This window comes from Podarcis cretensis (assembly GCF_951804945.1).
Source record: "Podarcis cretensis genome assembly, chromosome: 1".
NCBI lineage: Eukaryota > Metazoa > Chordata > Lepidosauria > Squamata > Lacertidae > Podarcis > Podarcis cretensis.
In genome coordinates, this window is record NC_137170.1 from 107314910 (window position 1) to 107337703 (window position 22794).

General features: G+C 38.4%; 1 protein-coding gene and 1 long non-coding RNA gene across 4 annotated transcripts in view; one reads left to right on the forward strand and one right to left on the reverse strand.

The window, feature by feature from the left end:
• Positions 1-22794, forward strand: part of KCNJ3 (potassium inwardly rectifying channel subfamily J member 3) — a 113777-nt gene that overhangs the window by 66654 nt on the left and 24329 nt on the right. The gene's annotated exons all lie outside the window — the stretch shown is intronic.
• Positions 18291-22627, reverse strand: LOC307220729. Its single transcript, XR_013841063.1, has 3 exons — positions 22503-22627; positions 19118-19162; positions 18291-18988 (listed from the first exon to the last, which is right to left on the reverse strand). It is a non-coding gene; the product is annotated as an uncharacterized lncRNA (long non-coding RNA).

A 22794-nucleotide genomic window follows, 5' to 3' on the forward strand; every position in this document is an offset into this window, starting at 1 on the left:
CTTTATTTCGTCCTTGTTTTGGGATTACTACTATGTGCGCCTGTTTCCAGGTGTTGGGAATCTTCCCGTCTTCTAGTATTCTATTTAAGAGTGTCTTCATAGGTGATAATAGTGGTTCCTCTAATTTTTTGTAATGTATTGCGGTAAGACCATCTGGGCCTGGGGATTTTCCCAGTTCCATCTTAATTATCGCTTGATGAAGCTCTGTCGTGGTTATTGGGGAGTTTAGCTCTTGAATCTTTTCTTTCTTAATTTTATGTATATCCTTTCCACATAAATACTCTTTTATTTCAACCTCTGTCTCATTTCCTGCTTTATATAGCTTATTATAATATTTTGTAAAACACTTTTTAATTTCCTCAGGATTATCTAAAGTTCTCCCCTCTTCCACTATTTTATCAATCAGTTTTTCCTTTTGTCTCTTTTTCAGTTGCCAGGCTAGCATCTTTCAGGGTTTATTTGCAAATTCGAATGACCTTTGTTTCATCCATTTAATAATGTCCTCAATTTCACTATTTAATATTGCTGAAGCCTGGGTTTGTAATATTTTTAGTTTTTTGTTTATTAATTCATTTTTTGGTTGTTTTGTTAATAATTTTTCATTTATTCCTATTTCTTTCCTTATTTGTTCTAGTTTTTGCTCTCTGTTTCTTTTCCTTATTGCACTTTGTTGTATGTAAAAGCCTCTTATGAAAGCTTTACTTGCATCCCATATTGTCCTGAAGTCTGTTTCCTGTTCTTTATTTAATTCAAAAAATTATTTCAGTAGTTCTTGCGCTTTTTCAACAATCTTTTGTCATTTAATAATCTTTCATTAAGTCTCCATCTTTTATTAGTTTTCTTGTATTCCTTTAATTCTAATGTGACTGGGTTGTGATCTGTAATAATTTTGGTCTGTATTTCTGCTTTTTTAATTTTAGTTGTTAAGTTATTTGATACCCATATGCTGTCAATTCTGCCGGCTGATTTTTTAACTTCCGAGAAATGTGTATACTGTCTTTCTCCTGGGTTTTTATATCTCCATGTATCGGATCAAATTTAAGTTTTCTACCATCTGAAAGAAGGTGTCTGGGAGTCTGCCTTTTTTGATTTTCTTTCTCTCTGTGTCCTATCTAATTCTATTGATGTGACACCATTTAGGTCTCCCATCAAAATAATTTCTTCTTTTATAACTTCCAGTAAATTAGCTTCTACTTTTCTGAAAAATTCTGTTTTGTTACCATTCCGTGCATAAACTCCTACTATAATTAAATGTTCTTTACCTTTTGTTATTTTTACCCCTAGTAATCTACCCTCATCATCCTTAAATAATTTTTTTGCGTCTAGTTTAGTGTTCACATAGATCACAATTCCCCTTTTCTTTTTTACATCTTTTTTACATAAATTCTTGACCCAATCTCTTGTTTTCTAAAACCCTTCTGTGATTTCTAGTCACATGGGTCTCCTGCAAGCATATAATATCCCATTGTTCTTTCCTCAATACATGTTCTATTTTGTTTCTCTTCCTCTTATCATTTAAACCGTTAACATTCCAAGATATAATTTTTAGATTCATTAATCTTTATTATCTACAATGGTTTCATTGAGTAAATAAAAAAAGAAAAGAAAAGAAAAAGAAAACTCAGAAATTTTAGGATTTTGATAATCTGTTTCTTCCAATCTCTCCCCCCCCCTAATACGCGCTTGTCTCTCTATGCTTCTTGTGGTGTCTGCGTTGTTTCCTCTCGCTCCAATGTTGGATCTCCAGTTAATTCTTTTTTCTGCTTCCTCCAGAATTTTCCCAGCTCATCTACTGATCTAAAAGTTTTTCTTCTGTCCTTATATGTGAAGGTGATGCCCTCAGGAAATTCCCACCGGAATCTAATCAAATTCTTCTTGAGTGCTTCTGTTACTGTCTTATAGTTCTGCCTTTTCTTCAGAATTCTTTTTGCGATTTCCTTAAATATTTTGATAGGCCTATCTTCTATTATTAACTTCACTTGTCCTTTTTGATGTAATATTGTGTCCTTTAAAAGTCTTGAGTTGAAAAAAATTAAGCAATCTCCTGGCCCTTTATAAGTGTCCGAACCCATCCCATCAGATGTCAAAGCGATAAACAACTACCTGTCATTCAGAAGACATCTGAACGCAGCCCTGTTCAGGGAAGTTTTTAATATGTGACATTTTAGTATATTTTTCATCTTTGTTGGAAGCCGCCCAGAGTGGCTGGGGAAACCCAGCCAGATGGGCGGGGTACAAATAATAAATTATTATTATTATTATTATTATTATTATTATTATTATTATCATTATTATTTCTGATTTGATCCTGAAATCAGAGCGCACCATGCCAGGAAGTGCGCACCACACCAGGAAGTCCGCACCATGCCAGGAAGTCCACATATGGATTTTTTAAATTACAATTTGGGGTGATTATAGTAAGGTTATGTCACACCTCACTATTATGTTGTTTAAGATCCAAACCTGGAGTGGATTTAGCCTAAGATAGTTGGAGACTGGACAACCATGTCTTGCTTCTCTTGTAGATATTCTCCCTCTGGAGTTTGAGCAAGGGGTTAAACCAAATGGCTTACAGGGTTTCCTCCAATTTTATGCCTGTATGGAATATTCCTCATTACATTGCATAGAACACATACAGTGACTTACTGCTCATGGTCTTTCAGAAGAGACAGCTCTCACTATAAATAATTGTTTATTTCCACTTGTTACATTCAAAATAGGCTTTAGTGGGTTTGTCAACTGAATACAATTTAGAGCATTCTAAAGTCTGTGTTTCACTGATGACGCTGTCTGGGAAGAGCACTAAAGGATCAAAGTGGTGCATCATTAGGTGTATAAAATCTCTTGTGCAACATTAGCTATATAAAACAATTTTATGTTTTGGGTTCTGTCATAATAGCATGACCTGTTAAAATTGAAAGCAAAACATCCTTAATCCTCCCTGCTGCTTGTTTCTCTTTAAGGAAAAGCAATTGCATTTTTTGTGTAAAACTGTGTAAAAAGGGCTCCTTAATATTTAAAACATTCATTTTAGCTGTTCCGTGAGCATGTGGCATCCTATTGCTTGAGAGTTCTAAGATGCATCCCAAACCTGTGCACTGACTTCAGTGAAATTATTTATGGGAAATAGACAGCAATTCAGGACATCCATCTCCTGACAGTTTTTAATTTCAGAATAAAATATTTGAGGGAATATGTAAGGATACAAGTATGGAATGTTATGTAGCAAGTAATCCAATATAGCTTTTCCTCCTTGTATTAATTTTATGCCTACCCTGTGCGCCAATATAAGACCTGAGCTGTGCACTTTATGCTGAGCGTCTAAAAACAGTGTGCTTTACTTGTTTTGATACGCTGAAAGCACAATGGCAGCTCTCTGTGTGGTTCTCCTGCAAAAAGGCAGCCATTGCTTATTGCTGAGCAAAGGGACATGGAAGATGCTGTCTTCCTGAGCAGAGAGAGCATTGCAAGGTACCTGCAGAGGGCGCTGTAGAAGTGTGTGGCTACTAATTAGCTAGCACAACCTCACACAGCCATGGGCCAGTACATCAACAGTCTGTGCCAAGCACCGCTTATCTGCTCAGCAGCAAAGTGCTTCTATATCTCTGGCCAAACCATCCAGAGCAGATTTTGGGGGCACATGGAGGTGGGCGCTGGAGGGGGAAAGGAGAGGTCGGGTAAATCCCATTGTGCAAGTAGAATGCCACAATTCAATATGGTAGACTTTTTAGTGCAAGGTGCTTTTACTAAACTATCTCTGAAATAGGAATATTTCTAAAATACCGTAAGTCCATTTCAGAAAATGATTTGCTCCATTGCCCAAACGAAGAAGGCACTTCTTCATAGCAGAGACAGTTCTGAATACCACACATTCCCCCTTGATTCATACTGGTTTAGATACCACCGCAGTAAATGTGGAAATGAATGGTTTGATTAAGATTGCAGGAAGCTGAATAGATGGATGGGGAAAACGCTTAGGTCCTGTTGTAATAGGCTGCAAATGGGGTTTCCATACTTTTTGAAGAACAGTTTATTTAATCTGCAATTACACTGCTTGCTGCTGGTTTATTAGGTTTGCCTTAGAATGCTTTGCAGTTCTTTGCTTTATATAACATAAATGCAAGTTGAATATGCCCTGGAAATCCAGTGCTTCATGGTCTGTTGAATCATTACACAAGCTTTTCCTTACCTTGTTAATTATTTTTAAAACACAGCTTTCTATTGCACTTACCAAAAATGTGTTCCAGGAGATGTGATTTATTGCTTAAGCCACAAAATTTGTTCTTCATCCAAGATAAAACAAAAGCATTGATATTGAGCACAATAAGGGTTGTGGTTATCAGTGTGAGGTCTGTGCTCAGAAACATTGTCAACACATTCCAAGAAAAGTGCCTGAATGTAGGCACTAATTAATTCATCTGTGAAACTCTCTGGAATTAAAGCTACATTCTGAAGGAGCTTTCTAATTGAGAGTAAATGCCTCATTAGTGCTGAGCATTTCAACCTGAGAACATCAGAAAAGTCAAACAGAATAATTAATAGCATTTGGGTAATGGAATAAACTAGTTACAGATGTGCATCCAGCAGTTGAGGCGATTAGATTTTAGAGTTAACCGGTCCTAAAGCAGTGGGGGTAAGTAGTCATGAAATTTTACAAAAAAATAAGAAAATACGCTATACTGAGAAAGGACAGCAGTAATTAATCAGTTACAGCTGCAGTTGTCTGTCTGCTTACTTTAGATTAAATCTGTGTTTTTTGTTTTATTTTCTTTGAGTGGACATGTATAGGATTGTACTGTAAATGTGATAAAAGGAATTGCAAAGGCTTTTTGATGTGGCATCTCTAAAATACTTGGGTTGGGGGAAAATATAGGCCCAAACAATCACCCTGTTCTCTTTGTTGTAACAGTAACACTTGGTCATTATGATGTTGCCAATATTATAAAACAATTACAAAATGGTGGCTAAAATTCTGATCAGTAGGTGAATTACTTTTCACTTAGCAAATGTGGGAAAAATTAAATATAATGTTGAATGGAAATGTCCAAGCCCTTATTAAATATATCTATTTGTGTATATCTCTGTGCCAGAATCTAGGAGGGCTATGCAGATGAGAAAATAAAAACAGACTTGTTTTTAAATCACTACTGTTTGATGATATGAGGCAAAGTAAACAGGGAACAGCCTGGGATACAACTGGAACAGAGGGAAACCTGATATTTAGCTTCGAATTCAGTGGTGCCCCTGAGTGTAACAAGTCAAAATTAGGAGTGCCCAACAGCTGATGTGTAGCAAAAAACAAAGCAGGTACACTCAGAAGTCCTATTGAGTTCAGTGGGGAATACATCTCAGTAGCTGGGTTTAGGATTGTACACTTAGTCTCACTGACAAAGTTTGGCCCATCATTCTAAAAAAAAATGCACTACAGAAATTGTTTGATGATGAAATACTAAAAATACAGGACAACCCTTATGGGTATTATTTGCAGAGGGCCATAGCTTAGTGATAGAGCATCTACTTGCATATAGAAGCTCCCAGGTTCAATCCATGGCATCTTCAGATAGGGCCAGGTGTGTCCCCTACCTGAAACCCTGAAAAGCCACCATCACTCATCTAGACAGTGCTGAACTAGATGGGCAAATGGTCCAGGATTACACAGCTTCCTGTGCTCCTAGCCCTAGTGTCATACATGTGAAGAGGGCTCCAAATGAAAGAAAAACAGGACCATGTTACTGGCATCGATAGGCCTAATGCATCCAAGAGTGGAGGTATAATATAGCCATCATGGCAAAGAGCCATTGATGGCATTATCCTCCCTGAACCTGTCTAACCATCTTTTAAAGTCAACCAAACCAGTGAACAAATTCAGTGGCTGAACTGTGTAGTGTATGCAGAAGTACTTCCTTTTGTCTGTCTTCCAACACTCGGTTTCATTGCATGACCTTGAGTACTGGTAGTCACTGAAGACTGATTAATGTGCTTCCTTTGGGGGGGGGTGATAAAAGCCAATTTGGCATAGTAGATTGCGAAATTTCTCTTCATCCAAGTTATTTTGATGCTGTAGTTACTTAACTAATAGCTATTTAAAACTCAGCCATATTAACACCCACATTACTGTTTTGTTCTTTGAAAAACATGCACAGTACTGGCAATGTGACTGTTACATAAAATCTCTGTGGAGGCTTTGCAGTTGTAGCATGTTAGTGAATTAATTCAACATGGAACAGATAAGAATTTCTTGTGTGCCATATCAAGTGGTGTTTCCAGCTGTCAGAGAGAGTTTTTAAGTTCATTTGGGATTTCATTTGATATTTTTAATTTATCATGTTGCCAGTCTCAAGGTGGTTTTTTTTTTGTAAGGTAAGAAATTATTGTTAATTGTCAGTGGTTCAAGAGTCTGAGAGATCGTAGTGTCTTAATTTGTGCTTTTACTGTAAATATTCTGACTTCTTACACATACTTGTTTAAAAAGTGATTCATTTCTGACTTCATAAGTTGTGTCATGTTACATCACCTATATCAGGGGTAGCAAACGTTGTCACCTCCAGATCTTAATGGATTATCAACCCCAAGCTTTTTGAAAGTACACAGTGTCAACTGAATCACTGCTATCTATATGCTTGTTGACACACTCAAAGAATAAGATAGTGAGATAGGGCTTATTCTTAAAGAAGCCCTGATGGGTCAGCAAGACTTGTTCCTCTATATGCTTGCTAATTTGTCAATGGATTCCACCAGCTTTCCTAGAACAAGCATTAAGCCAACAAGGCTGTAGTTTCCAGGATCCCCCAGAATCCCTTTGCAAAAATTGGTGCTGTCTTGGCCACTTTCCAGTTTTCAGGTACCAAGGCTGATCTTGGGAAGAAGTTGTATATTTTTGTTAGCAGAGACGAACTCTTAGCTAAATGCCATCAGGACCTGTTACTCCTACCACGGCAGTAGGAAGTTATGATACATTCTTATCTAAATGTGTTAATTCAGCTGAGGAAATAAGGTTTCATTAAAGAGCTAAGAGCCATTCAAACCAGGGGTCAGCAAACTTTTTCAGCAGGGGGCCGGTCCACTGTCCCTCACACATTGTGGGGGGCCAGACTATATTTTGGGGGGGAAATGAACGAATTCCTATGCCCCACAAATAACCCAGAGATGCATTTTAAATAAAAGCACACATTCTGCTCATGTAAAAACACCAGGCAGTCCCCTCAAATAACCCAGAGATGCATTTTAAATAAAAAGACACATTCTACTCATGTAAAAACATGCTGATTCCTGGACTATCCACGGGCCGGATTTAGAAGGTGATTGGGCGCATCCGGCCCCCGGGCCTTAGTTTGCCTACCCATGATTCAAACCATCGCCAGGATGGTTTTCATTTTGTGTATGTGCATGTAAGAGAGAAATGCTTAAGTCATTTGGAATGGGAGACTCAATTAAGAGTATTTATTTTTAGATATACCCCTTTCATTATCAAATTCCAAGTTTGTTTATAATATACAGCCGTACCTTGGAAGTCGAATGGAATCCGTTCCGGAAGTCCTTTCGACATCCAAAACATTTGAAAATCAAAGTGCGGCTTCTGATTGGCTTCAAGAAGCTCCTGCAGCCAATCAGAAGCCCCGTCAGATGTTTGGCTTCCAAAAATAGTTTGCAAACCAGAACAGTCACTTCTGGGGTGGCGACGTTTGGGAGCCCAAACGTTCAAGAACTAAGCTGTTCAAAAACCAAGGTACGACTGTAAATTAAAACAAAATATATTTAAAGGTATATGTGTTAAACAGTATATATTAAAACACAGTAATGTGAAAATATCAGTACACAACAGAATACACACACACTCCCCAAAGGTTAGATTTTAAAGTCTGTGCATACTTGACAAAAAAGGTCTTCTTTTTTTTTTTTATAAAGATTTTTATTAATTTCCAATTTTTTAACAAAAACAAAAAACAACAAAAAACAGACAAACAAAAAAGTCATATTTTCATAACCTTATTTTCATAGCCCTCTTTTCCCGGACTTCCCCATACCTTTCCCTTTTTGCATCCTTAGTTTAGTACCATTATTCAGCAACCTATCTTGCCCAATTAAATATAAATTCGTCCTCTTTCTCTATTCCACCCTAAATTTTAAACCCAATTATCGCTGCAATTCTACGTCTTCTTTTCCCTCAGCATTTTAACACTCCTCAGTTTTATAATAATTCTTAAGATACATCTTAAATTTCTTCCAATCTTCTTCCACAGTCTCTTTCTCTTGGTCACGGATTCTGCCGGTCATTTCTGCCAGTCCCATAAAGTCAATCACTTTCGCCTGCCATTCCTCCAGCGTGGGTAGCTCTTGTGTCTTCCAATACTTTGCTAGAAGAATCCTTGCTGCCGTAGTAGCGTACAAAAAGAAATTCTTATCCTTCTTCGGCACCAACTGGCCGACCATACCCAAGAGAAATGCCTCTGGTTTCTTGTTAAAGGTGCACTTAAGCACTTTCTTAATTTCATTATAAATCATTTCCCAGAAGGCCTTAATCTTTGGGCAGGTCCACCAAAGGTGGAAAAAGGTACCCTCAGTCTCTTTACATTTCCAGCATTTGTTATTGGGCAAATGATAAATCTTCGCAAGCTTGACTGGGGTCATGTACCACCTATAAATCATTTTCATTATGTTTTCTCGTAAGGCATTGCATGCCGTAAATTTAATACCTGTGGTCCATAACTGCTCCCAGTCAGCAAACATAATGTCATGACCTATGTCCTGTGCCCATTTAACCATAGCAGACTTCACTGTCTCATCTATTGTATTCCACTTCAACAGCAAGTTGTACATTCTTGATAAATTCTTAGTATTGGGTTCTAACAATTCTGTTTCTAATTTCGATTTCTCCACCTGGAAACCAATTTTCCTGTCTTGTTTGTAGGCCTCCATTATTTGAAAATAATGGAGCCAATCTCGTACCTTGGACTTTATTTTCTCATAACTTTGTAATTTAAATTCACCACCTTCTTGTTCTAAAATCTCAGAATATTTCGGCCAATTGGTTGTCATATTAAGTTTCTTTACCTCCTTAGCCTCCATAGGTGAAAGCCACCTGGGAGTTCTGTTTTCCAATAAATCTTTATACCGTATCCATACATTATATAGTGCTTTCCTGACAATGTGATTTTTGAAACCCTTATACACTTTAACCTTGTCATACCAGATATATGCATGCCAACCAAAATTATTATCAAATCCTTCCAAATCTAGAATGTCTGCATTTTCAAGAAGTAGCCAATCTTTTAACCAGCAGAAAGCTGCCGATTCATAGTAAAGTCTTAAGTCCGGCAGGGCAAACCCCCCTCTTTCTTTAGAGTCAGTAAGTATCTTAAACTTAATTCTGGGCTTTTTGCCCTGCCAGACAAATTTAGATATGTCTTTCTGCCACTTCTTGAAACAGTCCAGTTTATCAACAATTTGTAATGTCTGAAACAAAAATAACATTCTAGGCAATACATTCATTTTGATCACAGCAATTCGACCTAACAAGGAAAGCTTCAGGTTTGACCATATTTCTAAATCTTTCTTTATCTCAGTCCAGCACTTGTCATAGTTGTCCTTAAATAAGTTCACATTCTTAGATGTCATGTTAATCCCCAGGTATTTTACACTCTTTGCCACCACTAACCCAGTTTCCTCTTGGAATCTTTCCCTTTCAACATTTGTTAAGTTCTTTTCCAGTACCTTGGTTTTTTGTTTATTCAACTTAAATCCTGCGACCTGGCCAAATATTTGAATTAATTCCAAAGCTCTTTTGGTACTAGTGTCTGGCTCTTGCAAGGTCAGTACTAAATCATCTGCAAAAGCCTTTAATTTGTAATGTCTGGCTCCGACCTGAATCCCTTTTACCAGCTGATCTCCCCTAATCATATTTAACAGGACCTCCAGGACCGATATAAAAAGTAATGGGGATATTGGGCACCCCTGACGTGTCCCTTTTTCTATAGGTAATTCATCCATAACCACATTATTTACAATTAACTTCGCCTTTTGCTCAGAATAGATTGCACTTATACCATTTTCAAACCTTTGGCCTACCCCCATCCCATGGAGATTCTTTTTCATAAATTTCCAAGATATATTGTCAAAGGCTTTCTCCGCGTCCACAAAAATTAAAACTGCCTTCGTATTAATGTTCACTGTCAACATTTCTATAATGTCAATTATATTCCTTACATTAGTAGATATATGCCTACCCGGGAGAAAGCCTGCCTGGTCTTTATGAATCTCCTCCACCAGCACCTTCTTTAATCTTTTTGCCAAAATGTCTGCAAAAATTTTGTAATCCACATTAAGTAGTGATATAGGGCGGTAGTTTTTGATCTGTTTTTTATCAACCTCAGTCTTTGGTATAAGTGTGATGAAGGCTTCTTTCCACGTCTCAGGTGCCCTTTTCCCCTCTAATATCTCGTTACAAACCTCCTTAAGTGGCTGAATTATCCAATCTTTCAAGGCTTTGTAATATCTGGAGGTTAGTCCATCTGGCCCTGGAGATTTCCCCAGTTGCATGTTTTGAATGGCACCCTCAATTTCTTGTTCAGTTATTTTCTCATTTAAAAACGCCATACTTTGTTGCGAAATTTTTTGTAATCCATATTTCTTAAGAAATTCTTCAATGTCTCTTTCGTTTTCCGGCCCTTGTGCATACAATCTTCTGAAATAGCTCTGAAAGCAGTTGCTGATCTCATTTGGTTTCGAAATATTCTTTCCATCTACCTCCAAGCTTGTAACTGTGTTCAATTTCAGTCTCTTCTTCAATTGCCATGACAGGAGTTTCCCACATTTATCTGCCGATTCAAATGTCTTTTGTCTCATTCGTTTAATTTTCCATTCAATCTCCTGGTTCATCAATTCCATATATTGCTTCTGGTACAATTTGATTTGTCTCAAGATCTCATGTGACTTTGGGTTAGATCTCAATTTCTTTTCACTGTCTTTTATCTTTTCCAAAATTTTATCTTTCTTCTCCTGTTGTTTCCTCCTTTTCAAGGAATTCTGCTGTATCAAGAAACCCCTCATCACGGCCTTGCTTGCGTCCCAGATCACTCGTTTCTCCACTTCTGTCCTTAGATTTATCTCAAAATAGTCCTTCAAAGTCTTTTGGGCCTTTTGGTACACCTCTGGATCTTTAAATAGGGTGTCATTCATTCTCCATCTGAAGGAGCCAGCTGTTGTTGTTTTCATTTCCATCTTTACTGCATTATGGTCGGAGCATGTCTTTGGGCAGATTTCCACTTTCTTTATCTTAGGAGCCATCCCACTAGTAATCCATATTTGATCTATTCTTGTCCAGGTCATCTGTGATTCTGAAAAGAATGTTCCCTCCCTCTCGAGGGGATTTCTTGTTCTCCAAATGTCGATCAGGTCCAAGTTGTCAGTCATTTCAAAAAAAGTCTTAGGTAGTCTCCCGTCCTTGGAGATCACCTGTCTTTGTGCTTTGTCCATGTTTGTAGAGACGACCCCGTTCATATCGCCTAATAAGATCACCTTATAATCCAGATAGTTTGTTAATGTCTCATGTAATTTCTTATAAAATTCTGCCTTCCCTTCATTTGGTGCATAAATTCCAAATATCAAGATTTTTTCTCCTTGAATCTGTATCTCAATTGCCAAGATTCTGCCCTGTTCATCTTTGAAAATCTGTCTTGGAGCCAATTTCTCTTTTGCGTATATCACCACTCCTCTTTTCTTAACTTTATCTGATGAGATAAATTCTTGTCCCAATCTTTTATTTATAAGTAATCTTCTCTGTGCTCTTGTCACGTGGGTTTCTTGTAGACAAATCAGATCCAATTGTTCTTTCTTCAAAATGTGAAAGACCTCACGCCTTTTTCTGGGAAGGTTCAGTCCATTACAGTTCCAAGTTAAAATTCTCAGAGACATTGTTGGTTAGTTACCTCCAACTGCACCCTGCAGCTGTTCTTCGTCCGTTGGTGATTTGAGTCCAAATGTCAAATTCCCCAAGTCTGTGTCTGCAGTTGAGTTGAGGACCCCTTTCACCAGGTCTTCTCCGTGTTTATGTAGGAACTGTTCTTTATCTTGTACAGTTTTTATCTTGACTTTCTTTCCTCTGAAGTTGAAAGACAAACCCTGTGGAAATTCCCACCTGAAGGGTATGTTGTTCTTCTTCAGCAGGTCCACCAAAGTCTTGAACTGAGTTCTCACCTCCAAAATATATTTTGGGATATCCCTGTAAATTTGCACAGAGACGTTTTGAATCTGGAGTGTTTTCTGGTAATGCAAACTAAGTATCTTGTCTCTCTCCTCTTTCGACCTCAAAGTAATCAGGCAGTCCTTTGGGATCTTCCTGCCTTGCCTTCTACCCAATCTGAAGGCGGTTTTAATCTCAAATTCTGTTCCCTCTAGGTTTTCCTGCCAAAAGTCTGAAATTTCTTTTGTGAGAAAGTCCACTAGGTTGTCCCCTTCACTCTCAGGAACCAACCTAAGTCTTAAATTCTTCTCCTTACGCTGCATGTCCCATAAAGAAAGGGTCGCCTCATGCTGGTCAAGCCTCCTACAAACAGGAACTAAATTTTCCTGTGTGGATTCCGCAGTAGATTTAGCCTCTTCTGCAATTTTCCTTATTGTGGCGTTCTCCTCTACCAACTGTTGTATAATCTGTGTGTTAGACGTTACGCTCTTCGTGTTTAAATCCAATTTTGCCGTTAGGTCTGCCAGTTGCTTAGTATTTTCTGTACTCTGTTTGTTCAATCTTTCTAGAGATTCATTTATCTTCAATAATGCCTGCGTCACTGACTCCATGAATGCACTTATTCCCTTTTCCTGTCCACCTGGGCCTGTTGGCAATAGTCCTGATAAGGAGCCCCTTTTCTTATGTGCTGCTTTAGACTTGGATCTTGTTGCTATCTCATCTCCAGGGCCGCTCATGTCCCAAGGTCGTTCTCACAGGAACAGGTTTGAATGGAAAAATCCAGTGACTTTATTGTTAACAATCGTGTTGCAACTGTTACTTCCAACCCTCTAGAGGGAGCTGAGATCTTCAATATAGCAAAGAAACAATGAGTCCAAAAACCCTCAGAGGGAAAAGTTACTAAAAGCTTCTCTCAGTCTTTTTAGTTGCAACCGTATAATTTTTACAAAGTCTCAATAGATTGTATCAAATAAAGTCTCCTCTTTGCAATGTCTTTGACAGCTCCCTGTCAAAGTGTTTCACTCAGGCAGTCCGTTCCCAGAGACAGAGTCTGCGGTAGATTGTCCCTTAAAAAGTTTCCCTGCAGGTTTCCTTTCTTTTTCACCCCCCCCCCCCCCGTTCCTGCTCCCTAGGGGGGGGGGACTTAAGTCAATGCTGGGGTTAATCCCTTTTTTAAAAATTTTTCTTAAAAGATGTCAATTGCAGCTTACCAAGTCCGTTGCTTTAGCAGTCATGCAATCTGGGGAAGGCAGACTTCCTTTGTTTACCGTCCCCACTTTCGGCCAAATTTTTAAAGAAGTTAAATTTAAAGTCCCGAAAGGGTTGCCAATCCTACTCACGGGAATCTCTTTCAGTCCAAATAACAGGAAGAAGTCGGCGCTCTCCGCTAATGGCGATGCGGCTTCACTCCACGAGCTGGGTAGCGACTCTCAGCTCTGCGCTCCCCCGATGCTCCTCCGGAGCCTTTAAAAAGGCTCTTTCGCAGTAAAAGGGGGCGCAAACGATGCCCACCGAGTCTCCTTGCTCACAGGCTTCCGCGCCTGTGATTTTAGGGGTCCCCGCTTCGCCGTAGCGGTCAGACCCAAACTCGCGGAGCAGCTCTCTCTCCGGAGAACGGAGAGCGAGCCGCCATTAGCGCCGGCGCCAACCGGAAGTGACAAAAAAGGTCTTCAACTGACCCCAAAACTCAATTAAGGTTGGTGCCTTATAACATTGAAACTTATAACAAGAAGTCTGAAAATGTTGGCACGCATGTTAAATATGTGCAACATCTACATCTCATTGTAAAAATAATGCAGCCTGTGAAAATACAAGGAGTATTTTCAATGTAGGAATTCAATGTTCAGAATGCATGTGATACCATTGCTTATTTTTAAAGAAAACAGTAGGCTTTTGCTTGAATTAAACCATTGAAATAAATTATGTCCTTAGGGAACTAAAGTGTTCCTTTGTTTTATCTGTATCATATGATTAGGTGTGTATGATAGTATGCTCTTTAATATTAAGCAGATGCTTGGTTTACAAAATAACTAAAGGAATATATATATATTCCTTTCATTTTTCTTCTTGTCTCCTGCTTGAATTTCCTTATCTGTCATGGTGATAGTTATGCCCGCCTCACCACTGACTAAAGAAAACCCTGGCTTTCTTCATAACTAATGTTTGGTTGTCCATTTAAACACTGGTTTCAAAATCTAGTTACAGAGCATTCTTACTTAGCACTGAGCATAGCTTGGGCCATGAAGATTTAACTTGTCTGAGAAGTTAGGGAGCATGCAAATACATGTCATATTGCCAGTCTAATCACGAGGAGCACGTTGGGAACATTACACCTACGCAAACCTACTGATGATATTTTCCATAAAAACTTGCAATTCACAAAGTCGGAAAAGCTCATAGTGTCATTCACACTATAGAATTCATGCCATAGAAGTGAAATGGTACATAGGTAGATACTTTGCTGGCCACTGGAATTTCTTATTTCTTGGTGTCACCTCTCCATTCTATCATAAAGACCTTCTGCACCCTTCATTGTCTGTTAATATACATTGGTACCTCGGTTTAAGAACAGCCCTGTTTACGAACAATTCAGTTTACGAACTTCTCAAAACTGGAAGCAGTGTCCCAGTTTGTGAACTTTACCTTGGTCTATGAACAGAAGCCGAATGGTGGAAGGGCACTGGCGGCGGGAGGCCTCATTAGGGAAAGCATGCCTCGGTTTAAGAACGGTTTCGGTTTAAGAACGGACTTCCGGAATGGATTAAGTTCGTAAACCAAGGTACCACTGTAAAAGTAGAAGGCTGATGAGTACTAGGGTACCCATATAAGCTACACCTGATGAAATTCTCTCTTCTGTACAGCTCTTAAAGATGCCAGAGCTCAGTCCTCTTTGTATCTATCCATCTTACTAAATACCTTGCACATGTGTGTGTGTATATATATGTATGTGTGTATATGTATATATATCTGTATCTATATATCTATGTGTGTATATATACATACAGTGCTTTTTTCTGGGGGGGGGGGATGCAGGGGTACACATACCCCTTTTGTGAATCTTTGTACTTTTGTCCATTTACTGTATTTCCTCTGATTTGAACTATAAAATGGTGATTTAGAAAAAAGCTGTGTGTGTGTGAATTCCTAGCTTTTCTTGAAAACGGTACCTTTCCATTCACTTTATTTCCTTGCATTCTCCTGCTGCCTTCCCTTAAAGCCCACTAAGCAATAACCCCATAACGACTTCGGAAATATTTTCTTAGGGCACCGTTGAACACTTAATTCTGATTCATCTTCTTGTTGTTTCAAACTGACAACATAAGAGTAATGGTAAATATTGCTCTGCTTTTTATGGTTATAGTCCACTAAAGGTAGCAAAAATTGTACTAATTACATCCCGAAAGGTTTCTCTGTCCTGAAAGGTTTCTCTGTCTTGCTTTATGGCTCTTACAAACATTAAAGCTATTGATGTTTGCTTAATTAATACTGAAGGGTACCCTTAAATCCTTTGTCATTTTGCTTTTATATTTCAGTTCGATTTATCCCAAGGCTTTTCAGTAAGGTTGATATTAAGATTAAATTTTGTCCTTATATTGCATATTATCACCACAATTTATAATAAATAAAAAAGAGCTTTATTATGTATATTCACCACATTTTTGCCCTATTTAACGGAGGCCTTCAAGGCAACTAAAATAATTTAACAATAAAACAAAATAAAAATTAAAGTGCAAGGATTAGTATGAAAAGCAATACACACAACAGTAATTTTGTCTATACCAGTGGTATCTCAAGTTACAAATACCTCAGGTTACAAATGCTTCAGGTTACAAACTCCGCTAACCTGGAAGAGTTACCTCGAGTTGAGAACTTTGCCCCAGGATGAGAACAGAAATTGTGAGCTGGTGCCCCAGGATGAGAACGGAAATAGTGAGAGGCCCCATTAGTGAAAGCATGCCTCTAGTTAAGAACAATTTCAGGTTAAGAACAAATTAAGTTCATAACTAGAGGTACCACTGTATAAGACAGGCTTAAAAAGCACAATTCTTAGCTAATGCTGTAAAACAAGGTTTCCTGGGCTGAATTTCACAATCTGGGTGCCACCTCGAAAAACTCCACCAGGAACAAATGAGATCTTAGGTGGGCTTTTTTTTTTAAAAAAAAGTACCATTTTTAGGAGACTTGAAGAAGAGGGAAACTGAAGGTAAAGAAATTCAAGGCTGCAAAGGCCACCAGTATGCTTGGTGGAAATATGACATTAATTGCGTCCAGTTACACCTACGAGAGTTCTCAGTGTACACAAAAATACTGCTTATTTAAGAATTTCAGCCAGTGTAGTTTACAGAGTAAAGAGAATATAGCATTTGGGTTGGAGACCGAGGTTCAAATGCTTACTTGGCTATTAATGATTCTGGGCATCTTGGGCAAAAAAAATATATCAGAAACCTTGCATGATTTCCTCCTAGGAAGACCAACTCTTGTAAAGACATATGGTAATCTTTAATCAATGAAGCCCCGGTATAAGGCAGGAAAGTAATCGAAACAAATACATTTTGAGCCAGTGATTTCTGTTGTGTGCTTCATTTACAACTAAATGCATCTACCATATGCTCAGATGCTCTTTTTTTGCATTCCAGCTGCATTTTAATTGCTAGTTCAATCACAAAACAGATCTCACACTGGGAATTATTTGAGGTGAATGTTGACTTTGCACACCAGTTTTCAGTATTCTTATTTTTCAGCAGGAAAAAAAAATTCAAAAAGATATTGACAGGCACATCATTCTGCCTTGAAAATTACAGCTTGCAATGTAGACTAAGAATAATATCCAGTGTCACACCAACGTAGACAGTGGGACTTCTTCCTCTGCTCCCTCTTGCAGCCTTTCATGCCCCCAATCTACTCTGAAGGGACCTCCAACAATCTAGAGCAGCAGGGGTGCCAACTTGAATGAAATATTGTGGGGGCCCAGGTAAGCCCCACCCCACATGATGCAGTGCACACACACCATTTGAATGGGAATTCCAAACAACTTTGTGGAAGCCCGGTCTCCTCAAATATTTTATTGTGAGGACTGAAACCCTCATGACCCCTATGTAGAGTAGTTTGGGGCTATGGGAGAGACTGCATAGAGGAGGAGAGGAAAGGAAAGTCCCGTTGCATGAAGGAGAAGTTACTGTGCAAATGGGCGCTTTTTTTTGCAGACTTCTCAGAAGAAGAAGTAGTAGTTATAATTTATTAATAAATGATTAGGAGCTAGTGAAGATTTAGGCGCATTGAGCCAGCACTTCAACCAATAGAGTTTTAAAAAATCAATAAATGGAAAAATCCATTGGAAGAATGAAGAAAGTTGACATTAAAATTGGGGTCATTGTGAACATACTTATCTTTTAACTTTTAGTGCTATGATCTCTGCAATAATAGCCAAGTAAGTTCACTCTTAGTGTATGCTCGCATGCATAAATGGCCTTCAATCGTGGTTGAACGTTAAGTTCAATGAATTACCAAAGGGGAATGTTCAGTCATCCATATAATCCCATGAAGAAGTGTCTATGGGGGTAGCAACTGAAGAAAGAAATTTGTCAACATACTATCAGGTACAGAATCAGAGTTGGAAGGAACCCTGAGGAACATCTAGTCCAGTGTTTCCCAACCTTGTGCCTCCAGCTGTTTTTGGACTACATATCCCATCATCCCTTGCCACTGGTCAGGGATGATGGGAGTTGTAGTTCAAAAACAGATGGAGGCACAAGGTTGGGAAACACTGATCTAGTCCAACCCCTTGCAGGGCAGGAATTTTTTCCCTTTCTCCAAATTAAAATATGTAGGTAGGTAGGTGAATTTTGTTTATAACCAATTGGTTTTATTCGATTCTTCATTCAACATATATCCACATTCAAGTTCTACCACAGAAAATGCAAAATAAGTATTTTTATCCTTTGAATAATAAGCAGGGCTTGGTTCAAAAAGCAATACTCATAATTGTAGGTTTCATTTCCTAATAGTTCTGTCATAGTGTTACTGATTCATCAAATTATTCATCTAATTATTTACTCCATTATGTGAATTCAACTTATTTCCTTGTAAACTTGACTCACTTGAAGGCAAATCATATTCAAATATTATGTCAGTCACAACAGTAATTACAGTAATAAAAACCTACTGTATGTAAAGGAGAAGATTCTCATATTTAAGGTGGTATACTTTATTAAATATCAGTAATATATTAAGACATACTTGTTTTCTTTTGAACAATTCATGCTAGAAGACATATTCATGAGGGGAAACTCTAAGTTTCTGCCCAATTAGCAATTGTTAAAAAATTAGCAGTTTGGGGCCCTTTTATATCTTCTTTAAGGTATTCAGGATACCTCTTAGTTGTGTTTCTGTTTATATTCTCTAGGCTAGTAAGATACAAGCACCAGTGAATATGTGGAACAATTACAGCATCATTCTACCCATGACAGTTTACAACAGGGATAGTCAATGTGGTGCCCTCCCTCCCAGATATTGTGGACTCCAGTCAGCCTCAGAGGTGTGGCCAGTTGCCAGGAATGATGGAAGTTCTAGGTCACCAACACCTGGCATGCACCACATTGACTCCTGCAGGTTTGCAGAACACAAACGTGCTTAACAGAAAAGTATTAGTTCTATCTGATGCATAGCTTTTTCAGTCACCTCAAAAGCACATTTGTAGCCTCATATTAAGACTAATGTGAATCATGAGCAAATGGTTGACGTGCTTGGAGAGAGGGGATTTTTTCTAAATGTCAGGATCCAGTGCGCTGTCAATAGTTGCCAAGTTAATATCTATAGAAGAAGACAAAAAGAGTCATTGTTCTAGCTATTATAGTTTTCATTAAGAAGTAGTTTAAAGCTAACTGAAAACTGAAACCGTGGGAAGATTGATCAAGTATTCAGCCGTGGCAGATTGCTCACCTCATGAAGGGTCTGGCAGGATTTTGTCAGGCTGCAAATCAGTAGCTGGGGAAGGTAAACAGTAATGTCATAATCATCTCAGGCAGTGGAAGGTGTTTGCAGTCTCTGCTATTGCCAGGCAAACTTTAAAGTACATTTTCTTAAAGATGGTAACTACAGTAACTATCATTGGTCTCTGCTTATCAAGTATGTAAGCCTGATACTGAAATCACTACTACAAGCTCTCCTGGTAACACAGAAAAAACAGATTCCATTTTACTCTTAAGACAACTATTTTTGTTCATTTTAATGTTGCCAAAATGCAAATACAAACTTCTCAGATGTCCAAACGTTTGGAGGGGACTGTTTTGCAAAAATACAAAAATATATTTATGTAGAGGGTTATCCATGTAACTTTGACAGGACACAGTCAAAGTATCAGTGGAAAAGTTACATTTCCATAAAACACAGGCTGACTTCAAAAAGAGACTCACTGGATTACTTCAAAACTGCCAAGAACTTTATTTGTTGGTGTTGATGAGGATTGTTATCACTAGAATTAAAATGTTCTGTTTTCAGTGCACAGTATTTTTAACATCTAATTTCTCCCTTCTGACAGAGTGATTGCTAGTTTCCACTATGCCTGGACATAATGTTCCACTAAGTATTGTGTGGACTGAAACAGTATTTTTTTTAAACCAAAAACTCTTCAAAAAAACCCCCCAAAATCCAGTTGTTTTGCACCAAAAGTTAGTGCAAATTTGGCTTTTCTGTAGTAGAAGGTGACTGGACACTATTCCAAGCTAAATCAGCAAAGTGTTTCCAATCTGAAATAGACCTTGATCTGAAAAGTATGCTTAATTCAATGATAGCCACAAAGGCTATTTGTTTTTTAATGCTTTGTAAACTTCCTTGCATGATGGAGAGCTAATTTGAAATTGTCTGTTTATACTTTTGTTGTGATTTGGGAGCGGATCAAATACGTAGTTGTGCAAGCACACAAATATAAGGCTTCTGAGCAAATGCTATTTTGAATTGTCCCTGGGATTTGCAGCCTTATATATTCAGAGAGCAAGGGCTTTGGTGCCCTCTTCCCTCATATGCTACCTTTACTTTGCAATCTCCAAGCTGATTTACTCTGAGAAATTGTAGCTGCCAGATTTTTAATTCAGCCCTAAGTAACACAGCTGGCCAGAGCAATAACAGGCTTATGAGGGCTGCACAAATATTCAGCTCAAAATCTTATCAGGGTTTGTTTGTTTGTTTATCCCCCACAAGCATTCTCTTCAAGTACAGTATGATCGTATCCTATGTACATTTAACTTGCATGATTTCAACTACACGCACCCCCCCACTTAAATGTGATCACATATACACTGGGAAATAAATAAATAAATAGAACGAATCATATCAGGAAATGGAGGAGGAAAGCTGGAGAGTCATTGTGGCTCACAAGGAGACTCTCCCCAGAACCCAAAGAGGATGTCAGTGAGGGCGGAGGTGCAGCAGGGCTTTGTTTAAGCTGTTCCGCCTCCCCGCCTAACAGCTGATACGTGGAGTAGTGCAGCGGCAGTAGCCACTTTCTCATGAGTCCTCCGGGTGGCCCCAGAGCTGGGATCTTCAACTAGAGAGAGTTGCGTGGCGATAGAGTAGGAGAGCTAGAGAGCCGGAAAAAAAATGGGCACTGTGCCCTTGTGTTCTTCTTTGCCCTTCTAGGGAAATCCACTGTGAAAAATAGCTTTTAAGCTCTCTGCCTTGCTTCCTGAGCAAGGCCATTTCCTAGTGTGGGCTTTGTATTTAACTTGTGGGATTTCAACCAGCCAGCCTTCAACCATGTATACAGGCATCACCCCACTTATGTGGGGGTTACGTTCCCTCCATGTGCATGAGTGAAATCACATGGAGAGCACCTTCTGAGAAGCATCTAAATGTCCATTTGCCTACCTATCACTGCCCAACAGAAACCCGATGCGATAGGAGGCAAGCATATCATATTAGTACCCTAGCTTTTAGATCTGAGAGTCCCTCTTCAGTAGTATGGTACCACTAGGCAAAATCTGCCTCTGAAAACTTTTTTCCTGCTTTTAGCATTGTCTGATAGAAGCGACTGAACTCTGGTGGAAATAAGCTGATGTTGAACTATTAATGGTGGGCTTAACCTTCAGTTTTATGACAAATAAAACTGGCAGTCAAATTGAGGTGCAGTTCAGTACTGACTTCAAACTTTTTGTACAAATCATCAGACTGCCCCTCATTTCAAAACACTATTTTATTTCATTTTTAAAAAGAAAACTTTTCATTTCATTTTTTAAAAAGAAGACATTTCCCTTGAATAGCATCTTTCCATTTCAGGGAAAAAAATTATTTGAAGATGCACACTCGTTTTCAGAAATAGCATGCTAGGTTAAAAAAAGAAAAGAAAAATACTGCTGAGGCTGTGATTCAGTGGAATCTACAGAGAAAACCTTTCTTACAAGAACCCAAAGCCTAAAGCTTTCACAGTTCTGACAAAGACTGGAAATAGAATAGGATTTCTTTTAATTCCCCCCCCCCCTCTTTTTTTAACAGAACAACTGCTAAAAACCAAAATCTCTTAGCTAGGGGGAAATGTGGGACTAACGTATTTAAAAGGCAGAAGTTGGTTGCATCATAAAGGTTTTGGATGACAGAGGCAAAAGGATTGTGCTATTCTTATGAGGTCCTATTTCTATTGTGACCAATGTGCACTTCATTTGATAATACATTCCATATATATTGCAGCATCTTAACTTGTCCCCATTTGAGTAGTAAGCTTATGCATCAGTAAAAGCAAGCTGTATCATGTGCAGATCTTAACAAAATAAACTCTAGGTTGTATCCAAGTAAGTCAAATTCGCTTTCGACATAGATACACTCTCTGCATTAAATCACTCCACCATTGCTTCATATATGACCCTCTGTTAGCCACCAAAATGACCATCGCAGACTGGAAGGAAGGGTGCACACTAGCACATTGTACATATGTGCACTCTCTCTCTCTCTCTCTCTCTCTCTCTCTGTGTGTGTGTGAGAGAGAGAGAGAGAGAGAGAGACTAGGAGCTTGCTTTGTGGATTTCTGCAGGTGTTGGATTTATGGTCATTTCAAGGGATGATAATAGTAAAATAATTGGCTTTGCATTATGCCTTTAGAAAGAAGCTGTGGGTTGCTGGACATCTGCAGTTCTTCTCTTGCATTTTAATATTAACTTGCCACTGCACACGTTCTAAATACCCGTTTCCAGTGACTATCATTTATCCACTCATGTGTTCTTGGGAAAGCAGGAGGCTTGTATTTTTCCTCAGCTGACATTTTAATTGTTCTCGTACTCATATTTATTTCAGTTATTTCTATCATAATAAACACACAGTTCTCCAGATCATGTTATACCTTAAAATTCCTTACTCCCTGGTTGTAGTATATGGGTGTGTGTGTTTTTACAATATCTGTTACTAGGTAACAAAGCTGCTTAGTGGAATGTTCTGCTCAGTTGTTCTATTCAAAGCTACACAAAATGGAATTTTGGGTTTTCTTAAGTGTGTCACATTCTTTTGTTTGAGCCTTTATTTCATGAATTGTAGGGTTGACACCTAGTGCAACTAGTCAAGATTTTTCTGGCACTGGAAGATCGAGACTTGTTGTATGTTCATTCTGATGAAAAAACTAAATTCATTTCACCATG